The sequence below is a fragment of the Dermacentor andersoni genome, chromosome 1 (assembly GCF_023375885.2).
Source record: "Dermacentor andersoni chromosome 1, qqDerAnde1_hic_scaffold, whole genome shotgun sequence".
In the NCBI taxonomy this organism is placed as follows: Eukaryota; Metazoa; Arthropoda; class Arachnida; order Ixodida; family Ixodidae; genus Dermacentor; species Dermacentor andersoni.
Genome location: NC_092814.1, coordinates 78,279,508 through 78,293,148, shown reverse-complemented (window position 1 = coordinate 78,293,148; position 13,641 = coordinate 78,279,508). Strand labels below are relative to the sequence as shown.

The window sequence follows — 13,641 nt, the reverse complement described above, 5'->3', positions numbered from 1 at the left end:
TACGCCAAAAATTGTGTGCACTCTAAATCAGTACCGAAACGCAGGGAGTGGTATAATGACCGTAACGGCATTTACATTTTGCAACAAATGGTCTCGAAGGGGGCTGGCGGCCTATAGATCCAAGTACAACGGTCGGATGAAATTTTCGAATGCGGCAAGCAATTAACCCAAGTGTCAAAGGGCATTGCTGAACTGCAATGTAGTTGGTTTAACTCATTCCTACAATATTTACAAGATATCTCGTCTCTGACAATAACTGCCCATTCATTGAGACAAATCGATTACGCATAATCTTCACTGTTCATGTGTTAATTCTTGCTATAAGATGTAATCGCAAACATTTGGCGCTTCATCTTGAACCAAGACCGGTAAGCGCGCTCGTTCTTGTACGGTAGAATAAAGAACGCGAACATGCACCGACATGTGTGTAAACTACTGGAAGGTGACTGAAGATGAAGGACATATTACCGTGCTAGTACTGTGTGTACTGTCAAAAAGAAGAAAGAAATAATACGGAAAGAAAGAATGCCCAGTGCCGAGATGTAACCATTCAAGCTTTATTTCTTTTTGATCTAGAATGCAACACCATTGGTTCCATGTGCTTTATATATGGGTAATGTTATGACACAACTCATTATTTACCCGTTCATTACATGCACCAACCAGCCCAAATTATCGCTATACTAGAGATTATGGACGCATCGCAGTGCATTGCTTTGCACTTCATTGCAGCACAGGGGTTAGCTATCCCCAGTAGCGAACGCTTTGGTTGACCTCCCTGCCTTTCTGCTTCTTGCATTCTCTCTCCCTTTGTATAAAATGCACTAACTTGTGGGAGAGAAAGTGTTCTCCTGTTTTAGAATTCAATTCATTGTCAAGCAATTATATTGCAGTTCCAGTAACTGTATCGACCGGGTCCCGGTCGAAGAAACCAACAGCAGGCGTTTCAAGACAACAGTGAACTGTTATGTTTATTGCGCTGGGCATTCTATACCAGAGCGAGGGAAAGGGGGTAGTGGAAATAGAGGGCAAGGAAAGGCACGTGTCGTTCCAGCGTGCCAAGATAGCTTGTGCTCGTTGAACTGATACGATACAGTAACTAGAGCACAAATGCGAAAACGAAACCGATTCTGTTTGCGCTCACAGAGTGCGGCACCAGGGGGCAGCGCGCGCTGAGCGTCCGTTAGGAGTGGCAGACGGAGCTGCACATGTGTAGTCAGCCGGAATTTTTCGTGTCGTGTTGTAAAAGTTGTTAATTTGCCGTTAATATCTCTTGATTTGTACTCAAGAGTGAAGCAAGACTCCAAGGAAGAGAGATTGACGCATCGGGAGCGAAGAACAGAAACGATGGATGCTTACGCTGCTTGGGTCTCGGCACGTTCGAATTGGCAAAGTTCCGAATTTGTCGCTGTGTTTTGTACGCTTGTGCGCTCGTCATTTGCCGTCATCGCGCGGAGATATTTGCGCTGGATGTCTTTCACTTCGTGTACAAAACTCTGCACGCTGCGGCATCGAAGAAGTTGTCCTGTGTTTGGGTGCACGTATGCGCTTGGACACGGATATATCCTGCTTGCTCTCAACGGGTGTTCAACAGTCTACGCGCACTCGTAACTTGCTCATGAGGTAAGCCCATTTTAATCTTATTTGGTTTGTATAACGTAGGTGTTAAAGTGATGTGTGGTAAGCCGGTGTCGCGAACAGAAATGTTGTTTCAAAAGACCACTATGCAACGTCTTAGGGCAAAACTGACGCATGAATGGGGAAAGGGATCACCCTATCTTTTCAGATCGATTCCAGTCGTAGCGCGATCGGCTCGATCGCAATTTCTGTGAGGTACTTCTAACCTTTTGCTCACTCGCGTTAAAAGCGTAGAATAAAACTGCGTTCAGTTGCGCACTTGTATTGGCGCTTGTATTGGCTTGAGAGCATACTGTATCCGATACAAGAACTTCTGTTAAAATACGGAAATAAACGTTCGAGGCAATAGCAGTCGCTCACTACCTGTGATCGTTACTTTCTTGCTTGGGTGCACGTTTTAATTGTGACCAGAAAAAAAAAAAGTTCTTTCCTCTGGCTGCTCTGCTGTGTTTCATCGGTGCAACTTTTTGCAGTGCAGCAAGACGTGTTGCTTCGAATGATGTCTAGGCAGTCAAGGCATTCGTGTCAGTAAGCAAGCAGTAAACGGGGTATCAGTGCAAAAAAAATTGGACATACAAGAGAAGCGAATGGTATCATCATTGACTCTTTTATTTTACGAATAATTCAGTTGTATTACTAAAGCGGAGAGTGGATATGCATGAAAGTCAGATTGTATTGATACTCAGCAAAAACAAGGTAACTTATCATTACTAATCAATCCTTTTCTTTTACTGAAAGGCAAGTTGCTGTTGTGCTGGAGCTGAGAAGAGGTCTGCTGCCTGCAATGGGTCCATCTCTCTCAAGTTATCGCAGTATTGTAGCTCTCAAAGTGAGTGGATTTTTTTTTTCTCTTAGCTATTTGCCACCTGAATCATGACTGCCACCTGCCACCTGAATCAAGCTGTGTAGGTGATCACTGTTAGTGACATTGGAGTGCTGGTGGACAAGCACTCCTTTACGATTGCAACGCATATGACAGAGTGTAGCTGTGGCAGTATGCGAAGGTGTTAATCTATAAGCCAAATTAGGTTCTTTGAGGTAATATGTTAATATATTGATGACATTGGATTGTGGTCTAGCAGGCAAAAATGCTAAACATGGAGAAGTAATTTTAATTTGCACTTGGTAAGATGTGCAAGCAATTCAGGCTGTTACACATGAAATGGGACATTTGTAGACGTCTTCTACAATGCTGCAGTCCTGAATAGCTTCAGAGTTTAGTGATACCACTATAATTTCTCTGTAAAGCATGCAGCACAGTTTAGCATTGGGGGAGGCTGGCATCAACAGGCGTCTACTTACTTAGTTGGTTAAATGGGGTTTAATGGTGCAAAAGCGGCTAAGGCTATGCTGCGCCAAACATGAGGTGTTTTAAAATCCAGTTAATGAAGGAAAAGGCTTTGTTAATAATCTATATTTTATGTAAAAATCCAGTGTCGTCTAGAAATTTACGAACGTCACATAATGGGACTAGCGGATCATCACCTCAATTTAGAGCAGGGTGTAAAGGTATGTGTAGTTGATATAATTTGTGCAAAGTGTTCGTCTGTGTGTTTCAGTCTGCATACATGTGAGCAATATGTGCATAACTGTTTGTGGCTGTTGACATTTCTCGCATGTTGGTGTGTCTTCTTTCGTAAGTAAGTGTGTGTGAGGTGTGTGTGCCCAATGCGTAGTCGGCATAAAACTCCATTGATGAACCGCTCCTGATGGTAGCATGACTTCCTTTGCCAACTATGGGTTTCGTGAGATGTAGTTTGTTGTCAGCAAAATGGTCCCATTCGCGTTGTCATTTCGCCGTTAAGGCTTTTCTAATCGCGCGGATGCTATCTTTGTATGGAAGTGTTGTGTTTGTTATCTCTTTGTTCGCTGCCATCGATGCATATCTATCGGCTGCTTCGTTACCCGGTATCCCAACATGACTTGGTACCCAGCAGAAGTGGATTGATCTCCCATATTTGTTAAGTGCGACCATGTTTAGTATGCCCCTAACAGGGGTTCACACTCAGATTTTAGGTTTAGAGCCTTCAGTGTACTTAAGGAATCAGTGTAAATGACTGTGTTTTTGTGCTTGCCAGTGATAATCTTTTTCACTACAACCCATACAGCGTAAACTTCAGCAGTGAAAACAGAGGCATGTTTTGGTAGACGAATACTTCTTTCCCAATTTTCTGTTACGGCCCCTACACCCACGTGTTGTTTTGTTTTGGACCCATCAGTGTAGAATTGCATGTGATTTTGATATTGGTCCTGAAGAGCACGGAATTCTTGTATAATGTGGTCGTGAGGAGTGTCTCTTTTCCTTAAATGTGTTAATGTTCAGTCGCACAACTGCGTGAAATCGTACCACGGGGCCAACCGTTCTGGTTTCTTGGCAACCTGGAGGACTTCGTGGGGAATTTCATAATCCCGATAATATTGCTCATACTGCAGTACAAGTGGCCTAAACATGTTTGGTTTATTTCTGTAGTGTAAGCATGAGTTGCACTGTGTGACGATGTTGTAGCATATGTGTTGCTGATGACTTGAATTCTGAGTACGTAAGGAAATGTGAGGAATGCTCTGCGCTGCTGTAATGAGGGTTCGTTACATTCAACATATAAACTTTGAATAGGTGACGTCTACTTACTGTGAAGTTCAAATGAGGTGTTACTGTTAGGGTGACTATATATAATTTATGGTTTAATTCTAATCTTGTATGAGGCAGACATAGTTTACCCACTTCGTTAAACAATAGAGATGTAATATCTATGTATACAAGTATTACCCATTCATTTATGCCATTTGGACAGTGGCAGAAATGCATGGGCAATACTTGTGTACATAGACATTACACCACTATTGTTTAACCAAGTGGTGCCCCTGCATGCTAAATTTTACAGGGCTATTATTAAGTAATGTCAACTTTTGTTGTAACATTACGGCACCTTTTATATTATTACAGATGACCACCATTGTGTACCATCATAGTGTGATATTTACACTAAATGTATTTGACTTTGCTATAAAACCCTGCACAGTGGTGCATCATGAAATTTTTTTCTATAGTTTCTGGCCTCAGAATACACTTCACGTTATATTCTTGTTTGCAACAAAACTATAATGCAGGTTTCTCTCCTTATATTTTGTGGCACTTCAAGCTGTGGCGAGCTAAACCACTGGGCAGCAATACTGGAATCGCTACTGCGTGTGGAGCTGTCTTCAAACACACACAAGGAATACATAATTGCTTTTTTAGCGCAAAACAATGGACACAAGAAAGACGACAGAACGAGGCGCTACTCTCAACTGACATCACTTTATTGCATCCCTCCTTTGTAGACAGCAGAATATAGAAGAACATGCGCTGTGAACACCATGTGCAGGAACCACCAACATCTGATCACAAGAGCACACTCATACGACAGAATCCAAAAAAAACCATATTGAGCACTGTACAAGGTTAAAGAAAGCACACTAATGCACTGTGACCCCAATGACTGTATGAAGAAAGCTTCCGATAACTCTCTGGCGGTGGTATCACGGCTCTTTTTCAAAATCGTAGTATCACGAAACATTGCGAACATAAGCGATCCATACCAACAGGCACAGGTTCCCATTTGGCTCAACATTGTAAAATGTGGAAGTGCGAAGCCATGTTTCGTGATACTATGATTTTGGAAAAGTGCTGTGATACCACCGCCTGAGAGTTATCGGAAGCTTTCTTCATACAGTCATTGGGGTCACAGTGCATTAGCGTGCCTTCTTTAACCTTGTGCGGTGCTCAATATGGTTTTTTGGATCCCGTCGCATGAGTGCGCTCTTGTGATCGGTTGTTGGTGGTCCCTGCACATGGTGCTCACTGCACATGTTCTTCTAGATTCTACTATCTATAAAGGAGTGACGCAATAAAGTGATGTCAGTTGAGAGTAGCGCCTTGTGCTGGTCGTCTTTCTTGTGTCCATTGCTTTGCGCTAAACAAAGTATTTATGGATTAGCACCAACTAGCCCGCCAATGCATTGTGTTGAACGCAAAGAAATGCTGCTTTGCCTTCTTTGACTGTGTTGCGGGCACTTCTGAAGTAGTCTGTCCAATAACCTTGGTGGCATGGAAGTGCCGTCCACTTCTATGCGTTGCTTTCTGTTTCATTATGGCATCACATCACATTATATTAATAATGTGTATGTACTTTTTCTAAGAGACCCATATTCCTATCCTTGTGTTATATTTGCTGTCGCATTATTTATGTGCAAATGACCAGTGCTCCAAGTTCCATTTTATAGCAAAGTAAACTACTGGTACCTAAACAGTTCTGTATATCAGAAAACCAAAGCCGAACTGCCGAACACTATCAAGCAGCAGTCTTAGTACAGTGTCAAGTAGTCAGATTTTATTGGTTATGCAGAGCCGCACAGCGTACCTCTTTATTACTTGCTGAACAATTAAGCTGTGTGAAAACTGAGTATTTATGTAGCTTCAACCACATGCTATTGGCCATTGTTCCTGCCCTCAGCAAATGGGGAAGATTATCATGGCATTTCTTTTTCTAACTTTTTCCTTATTACAGTGGTATTACTGCATGTGTAAGTAGGAAACGGATCACATAGGCAATCAAAAGCCAACAATGTGTAAACTTGGAACATTGATTGTACAGTTTGATGACCCAGAATAAGTAGAAATACACCATAAATGATTGACGATTAACTTTTACTTGACACAGGGCTGAAGCATACAGTAAGCATACTGTATGCTCATACGGTGTCACATCAATTTAAATTTTAGTGTAGCTTTACAGTGTACGCTTCTATTGTTGCATTCTGTCAGAGGGATGGTAATGTTTCGCGTGTCTAGCAACTAGACTGTCTATATACAGTAGTAAAAATGTGCGAACTGTATTTTTTAATGATTTGATAGAATGTGTAGAACAATAAAGCCATACAATCAACGCACAGTGATGTGACTTTCTCTGCACATGTTGCAGGTTCAAAAAAGTATGGTGGAAGCTGTTGCCAAGGTTCCGACCAGAAAAGACAGCCAGTATAAAAGGGTCCACACCACTGATCTCTACTACAGGGCATGGACAGCACATCGAGCACCCTCGACTGAAGCCAACCTTGTCCCGGAAGTTGGTGCTTCACAACTTTGCGGCAGCACTTCGTTTGCACGGGTGTGTGGCATTTCTTCCCCTAACATGTCTGCCTGATGTGCCATAAACTACCCAAGCAGTGTTTCGAGGTGTCCAGAATTTTTCCATTGCAGTGTCTACAGTGTAGCTAACATAAGTGGCGTGCAATGGAAACACTGGTAAATGAGAAAAAACTTCATGTAAGAGAACACTATTGTATACGGGTTCAGATTGTCATAAAAGCGCTTACCAGACATGTAGAGACCTCCCAAAATGTGAAAAACCACAAAGAAAAGTTTTTCGGCAGTAATATTATCTGATCGCACGCACTAGTTAGTCCACCATATGCCCTGCTTCCAGGACAAGCGCGTGCATGACACCGCATTTCCACTGGCTTCACCTGCATCCGGTGCGGTGTGCTGCATCCAGCAAAACATTAGAAATCACTGGTGCACAGTGTTTTCTGTCCCCTTTCTCGACACCTACTGAACACATGGTAAACTGTTTCCAAATAAAAAAAACAGAGGGAAAGGGCTCTGAACACATTGCATTTTAAAGTGGCTGGTACTGGGTAACACAAGTACTGTGGCATAGTAGATTTGCACCAGGCAACCTGTGCGCCCAAAAAGGCTGCTGTTTACTTGCAAATGGCCAACGTATTATGAGCATGTTGAAGTTCTTTTTTTATTCTCATTGCTTATTTAGCTAGTGGAGACAGCTTTCACAACTGGAGAAGAAGCCTTGGAAGCATGAAACACTTCACAAAACCAGCTTCAATATATCGTGTCTGCATCACAATTTCATGGCTGCATGAGTGAACCTTGTGGTTAACATGTAAGAGTGTTCATGATGTTTGCCATGCATTATCACAGGTCAACCCTACCTTGAGATTTAAGCTGATGTTGCGTTTAGAGAAATTATGGCCGAGAGCCAGCTTTTGAGAATACAGATTGAGCTCGACAGATTAAACGCCAGAACAAGTCGTTGAGGATTTCAGATCAAGAATCTTCAAAGGCCAGTTCATTTAGTGGTGTTAATATTCTGCTCAAAGCTGTTGATTGTTACGTTCGTATGGTGCCCAAGCATTGCGGTAACAACTTCACTTGGAGTACATAGCAAGGGTGTATTCGACGTAAGCTGCTGGCTTTTTTCTGTGTTTTCAAAAACTGGTTTCTTGTTCAGTTTAAATTTTCAAATTTTGCATTGTTTATTAGGTGTTGTGTTCTGTTTCCTTTTCCTGCAGCTTCTTAGTTAAACATCTGAATAGTGAACACAACTTGACCTTTTGCTTGATTTTCTAGATTACCGCCCTCAATGCAAAACAATTTCACTTCAAAACTGCTTGTACCGTACTGAAAGAATAACTTGAAGCAGCCATAGCCACCAATAACACGCAAGAGATGATTATGAAAATTGTAATATTGTTTTTTGATCTACAGGGTGTCTTAACTATCGTGCACCAAGATTTAGAAATATGTAAATGCGATGTAACTAGACAAAATGAAGGTAATGTTGTTTGCCATCGCTTGGAGATACTCTGATTATATTTTGCATTCTGCCTAATTACATAATTCTTAATTAGTTAATAAATATCTCAAATAATTAAATGAAATGTGTCAATGAAAAGTTGTAGAGCAATATATGAAAGCCTCCTTATACACATTTTTGTTACTGTTACTCATTGTAAGCTACATAAAAGTGTTTTTCCAAGGAATAAGCCTGCGAATACACATAAAGTGTCTTGAGTGGCCAGTCGTGTCAGTTTTGTGGTGCAAAGCCACGAATACACCTTAAATGGGTTCTTTTAAGAAAAGGACTTGGCTCAGAAAATTATGCTTCTTTATGCAGCCTGTGGAGACAAGGTTTCTTAGACATGACCATGACCCTCAAGGAAGATGCCGAGGCCACAGGCAGTTCCTCCAGTGACCGTGAAAAGGTCCCCTGGGGCACAAGTCTGATTTGGCACCGCTACCTTTCTCCTGCAGCTTTTCTGTCTACTTAGCTAACCAGGTGGGTCAATGATGGCAAAGGGAAAAAAGAATCAACAGCTTCAAACGTAGAACTTGCTCAAGCTCAACGCATTTTTGGTGTGAAGTTTTTCCTTTATCATTTATCAAAAAGCGGGTAATAAGTATATGATATGGTCTTCATACAGACACCTCTTTCCCACAGAGAATTAGCAGTAAAAGAAGCAGCTTATGAAGGCTTGAATATTAGCTAGGATGATGTGGCATAGATAGGATAATGATTATGAATGTTTCTGGTAAAGGTAGTGGTAGTAGAGTGAATAATCAGTTTATATATAGATTAAAAGACATTTCGTTCCAATGCCAGAATTTTAAATCATCCCAAATAATTCTTGCGTTTGATAGTCTATGCGCATTGAGTGACAGTGCTTCTTGATGCTTGCTTCTTGCTGACATCATTCTTATGCTGCATAATTCACCTGTTTAAATTCCCTATTTCTCCCGTTCAAGCAACTTTACATTCATCATAACATACCTTGTAGAGGAGTTCTAGAAACTTGCTGATGAGATTAGGGGGCGGCGTGCACCCCAGGCTTAGATATGCATTCAAGAGCCTAATATCTTGCAAATGTTAGAAATACTCCTGCTAAGCAAGTTCTTGGTGTCATACAAGGTTATTTGCGAGTACGAATTTGCCTAAATTTAGAAAACAGTCAATTTAAAACATGTCAAGCAATATCGCTGACAGTACACACACATTCCAACGGAACTAAATACAAATAAATATAGCACCAAATGCAGAATAATTGGCATGATGCCATTCTTTCAGTGGAATAAAATCTGTCCTGCGTTGTAAATCTGGAATCCTTTATAATCCAGACTACTAAATGCCTCATGAGGGTTGTGACGTAAAATATGTGTGTATTTATTCCTCGTTTTATTACTTTAAGACCCGATAATGCCTAAACAGCAGTGAAAGAACTGAGATCACGGTACTTAATACTTTATATTGCTCCAGAAATCCGTTTTTCTGCCGATCGCAGCATTTGACACTAACAATTTTTGACAGAAAATGTGAGACAGAAGGCACATAACACTTAAGGTGGTGCTATTCACTTTGATTGTTTAGGAACAAAACTCGTAATGTACATGTTATGGCCCTACGTGTCATTGCCTTTGAACAACAAAAAGGTAGGGGGTTTGCGTTTTGCAAAACTGCATGGAGGTTTTTACTGTGTGCAATTAAAATTAGAAACTTCACAGCTGATACTAAATGCATTCTCCACAGCTTTAGGTTATACAGGTGCACTACTTTACACAGAACACACTCTTTTACCTCATCACTGCCCACACTCTTAGGCGAAGTTACACCCTTTGGAGTGCCCCTATGCCACACAACGATAATCGTCATCTGCCTTGTTGCGTTTCCTTTCTTTAACGCTGCGAGCCCTGTACTTTCCAGTAACGAACGGCATGCGCGTTATCAGCATGATAGCATTCCCGAAAGGAAAGGAGCGGGCGTGGCGTTTTAAAGAAAGGAAACACATCAAGGCAGATAATGATTATTGTTGTGTGGCAGAAGGGGCACTCCAAAGGGTGTAACTGCCTAAGAGTGCAGGTGGTGATTCAGATTCTTCAAAGGTGTTTCATTGTATGGGATGGCACATCGCTCTTCACTTATTTGCAGAATATTGCATTCCAATTGTGTCATATGAGATGAATGCATTAGAGAGCTTTAACTTGCCCTAAATTTATTACAGCTCTGTACTGGTAAACTGGCAGCAGCTTGCAGTGCTTGTGGAAAAACAATTGTAACTGCCATATTATACGTAACTGCTAGTGCACAGGCATCGGCAGCAGCAATGGTTAGGGTACACTTGTTTCTTCTGTTCTGGGGTATGCATCCTCCACGAGAAAGTAGTTTTTTTCGTCTTCCTCTTCTACCACATTGGAATGTGAAATGGGGTGTAATTTGTAGGGTATAGTCTTGCATAAACTTCATGAGCATTTATTCTTGTCTGTGCCACAGATCATTGTTGCTACCACTATAAAAGCAGTTTACAGCACCCGTAGGGAACAATCTGTGAATCTTTAACGAACAGTAAGGATAATGAATAATCGAATAATTTTTAGTAATTTTCAACAAATTTAGCACTCTTTGCTTTCCACTGTGGTGTTTTTCAAGCTGTAATGTTGGCACAAGGTTTGTCTGCAGGATGTCATTTTGTGTGAATGAGTGCACTTGTGCGCATAACACCTCATTGTCAACATTCTGCTGCACAGAATGTCATTAGCTTTCGTATGCATTGGTCACTATCGGCTGCTCCTTTTTTAGTTGGAATGTAGCATTTATGTAAAGCACATTTGATGTTCTAACAAAAAGCATTGTGCCCTCTTATCTTCTAATTCTCCTACTTGATGCCTAGTGCTATAATAGCATGGTTGACGCCATGAGAGTCAGTGTGGTGTATAATTGTGTCTGGTGGGGTGGGGGGTGTACATTAACTTAAGCAACTTTTCCAGACGACTTGAATCAATATTGTGGAATGCTGTTTTTTTTTTTTTTTTTTCAACCACTGTTACCAAGTTTCACTTTGGTTGTGGCAACAAGTTTAATTTAGTTCGCTAGCACTCCTGCCAACACATATAATATGCAGGCATCTGTGTTGAAAAAAAGACCAGCTAATGGTTTGCGAGGAGCTAAGGTCCATTTAGACCATTAAATTTTGAGCTTACACCGGTGGAAATAACTGGTGAATGAAAGCACACCCAGGAGAACTGACCATAATATTTTCTTTCAATATAATAATGCTGAAGCTTTGAACTGTATATGAACTGACTTGTTTATAAAATGACCCATTTCCTTGTTCAAGTAAGACAAAGGTTCCACAGGAAGACAGAAACTTGAAGCCGCCAACAGCAGCATGAATATAAACAGCGCTCGACGTTTTGCAATCTTGCACCTGGTTATCATATTGTCCATCCCATTTTTTTCCACAGGCTGTTCTTTACTGTTTTATGGTCATACCCAGTTTAATTTTAATGTCCCTATTTTTTAATATTTCGTTAATATATCTTTTCTTCATCGGCTTTTAACAAAATATATATTCGTAATGTGCCTTCATTTACCATTTACAGTGATCTTAACCAGATGCATCGTGATACAAAATTTATTTTTCTTAATTCTTCGTTTTCCAAAAGTGCGAACTGTTTATCTTGATGCCTATTTTGTCTTCTCGGAAGATTAGGTCTACTGGATTAATGACTGCTTACATGTGTACATCATTTTCTGTTTTGGTCACCCCTACTCTTTGCAAGAACTGACAGTAGTGCTCATACCCGCTCCATCACAATCACCACTGCTAAGCACACCCTTCCTTCCTTTATTTTAACACTTTGGCTTCTCTTGACCTATTATATGCACCAGTTTCTTCTCCCCCGATGAGGCTAGGGGCCACTGAGCTATGCACAATCCAAAACAACACAGCCAAGGAAAACATTTGCTACCCTAATGACAAGCACCTACGTCGAAATGTTGGCTATAGCAACATCCCTTGTTCCAACAATGTTGGTCTACTTACATGTTTTTCTAACACAGAAGTTACTGCTTTGTCGTGTTCTGTGATTATACTTTTTTGCCGCTTTCTTTAGGATGGATATTCACGAATACTATTTGTTTCTCCTAACAGCAGCAAGTTTATCCTTGCAAGCACTTTGGGTCAAGAACAACTTTCACCAGGAAGAAGTGCAAGACGAGTGATTGAAGAAAATAAAGTTGCTTCTGTGATCTAAGAGCTTCAGGACTGAAATGTTGCACCTTTGTGTATATATGCTATGCAGTGCATTCATATCACAAAGTGCAAAGTGTTTTATCTCTGCAGCCATGTCAGTGTGTTGGCAAGACAATTTTCTCAATGGTGACCTGCCGCTTTGTCTATGAGCTGCCTTCATGACATTTGCATTGAAGGTGATGTACTATCGTGGACAAAAGTACCCTGGAAGTGCGAGCGTTGACCAAATTGCATTTCTGTTCAAGACCGCTGAAAACAGTGGGTCACATAGGCACATTCCGAACGCAGATGGTAGCCCAGCTGATCCCAGCAAATAGTGCACCATAAAATTCGGTCGACTCTCACACGTCCTGGGCAATTTTGTCCCCGATGGCACATTCTTCGAACAATGGATATGCTCTGCAAGATGAAATACGGGAAGCACCTGTACTTTAACGGATATAGTACAGATTTAGCATACGGAGTCTTTCGTTTTCTGAATACGGCAAGCACCTGTATTTTAACGGTTATAGTACAAATTCAGCATACAGTGTGTTCCGTTTTCTGAATACGAGAAGCACCGTACTTTAACGGTTATAGTACAGATTCAGAATACAGAGTCTTCCGTTTTCTAGATACAGAAGCACTCGTATCTTGTATTACGGTCTCTCTTTTACAGTTGTCCGTTCTACGGAAATGACCGTTCTTAATTTACGGAAGAGTGTTCGGTCACAAATTACCAGCAAATTTTCTGTAAACTAAGAAAAATTTTTTTTACAGTGTAGCAGATGGCAGGGCGAAGTCGAATTTGTCGACAACACGAAGCAAAGGCAAGTGTTTGACGTAGTAGTTCTGCGGAAACCCGCAAGGTGGAGAGAATCCTTTGGAATCAGGCATACAACACACAGTTCAGTATTCATGCCAATAAAGAAAAGCACAAAACAAGCGTCAAGACCGTATGGTGGATGTTAAGGCACCTGTGAACAATGCGACGCACGTTCCTTCTCCCCGCGTGTGTTTCCCGGTAAAGACTACGGTTGCATAAACTGCTCTGGTGGAAAAGGGGCAACAGCAGCATACGCATCAGTGAGTGATATCACCAAACTTCATATATAAAAGGTAAAGCTGCATAGCCCCTCATTCAGTTCACTGCAAGACCGC

At 41.2% G+C, this 13,641-nt stretch overlaps 1 protein-coding gene and 1 long non-coding RNA gene across 5 annotated transcripts in view; one reads left to right on the top strand and one right to left on the bottom strand.

Moving 5' to 3' along the window:
- LOC126544048 (uncharacterized) overlaps positions 1-13,641 on the bottom strand; it is a 266,997-nt gene that overhangs the window by 89,231 nt on the left and 164,125 nt on the right. The window lies entirely within an intron of this gene.
- On the top strand, positions 1,186-12,498 carry LOC140215642 (uncharacterized). 2 transcript variants are annotated; one of them, XR_011892479.1, is made up of 5 exons: positions 1,186-1,623; positions 2,377-2,467; positions 6,600-6,785; positions 8,592-8,753; positions 12,400-12,498. It is a non-coding gene; the product is annotated as an uncharacterized lncRNA (long non-coding RNA). The 2 variants fall into 2 exon arrangements; XR_011892480.1 differs by having other exon boundaries at positions 12,403-12,481.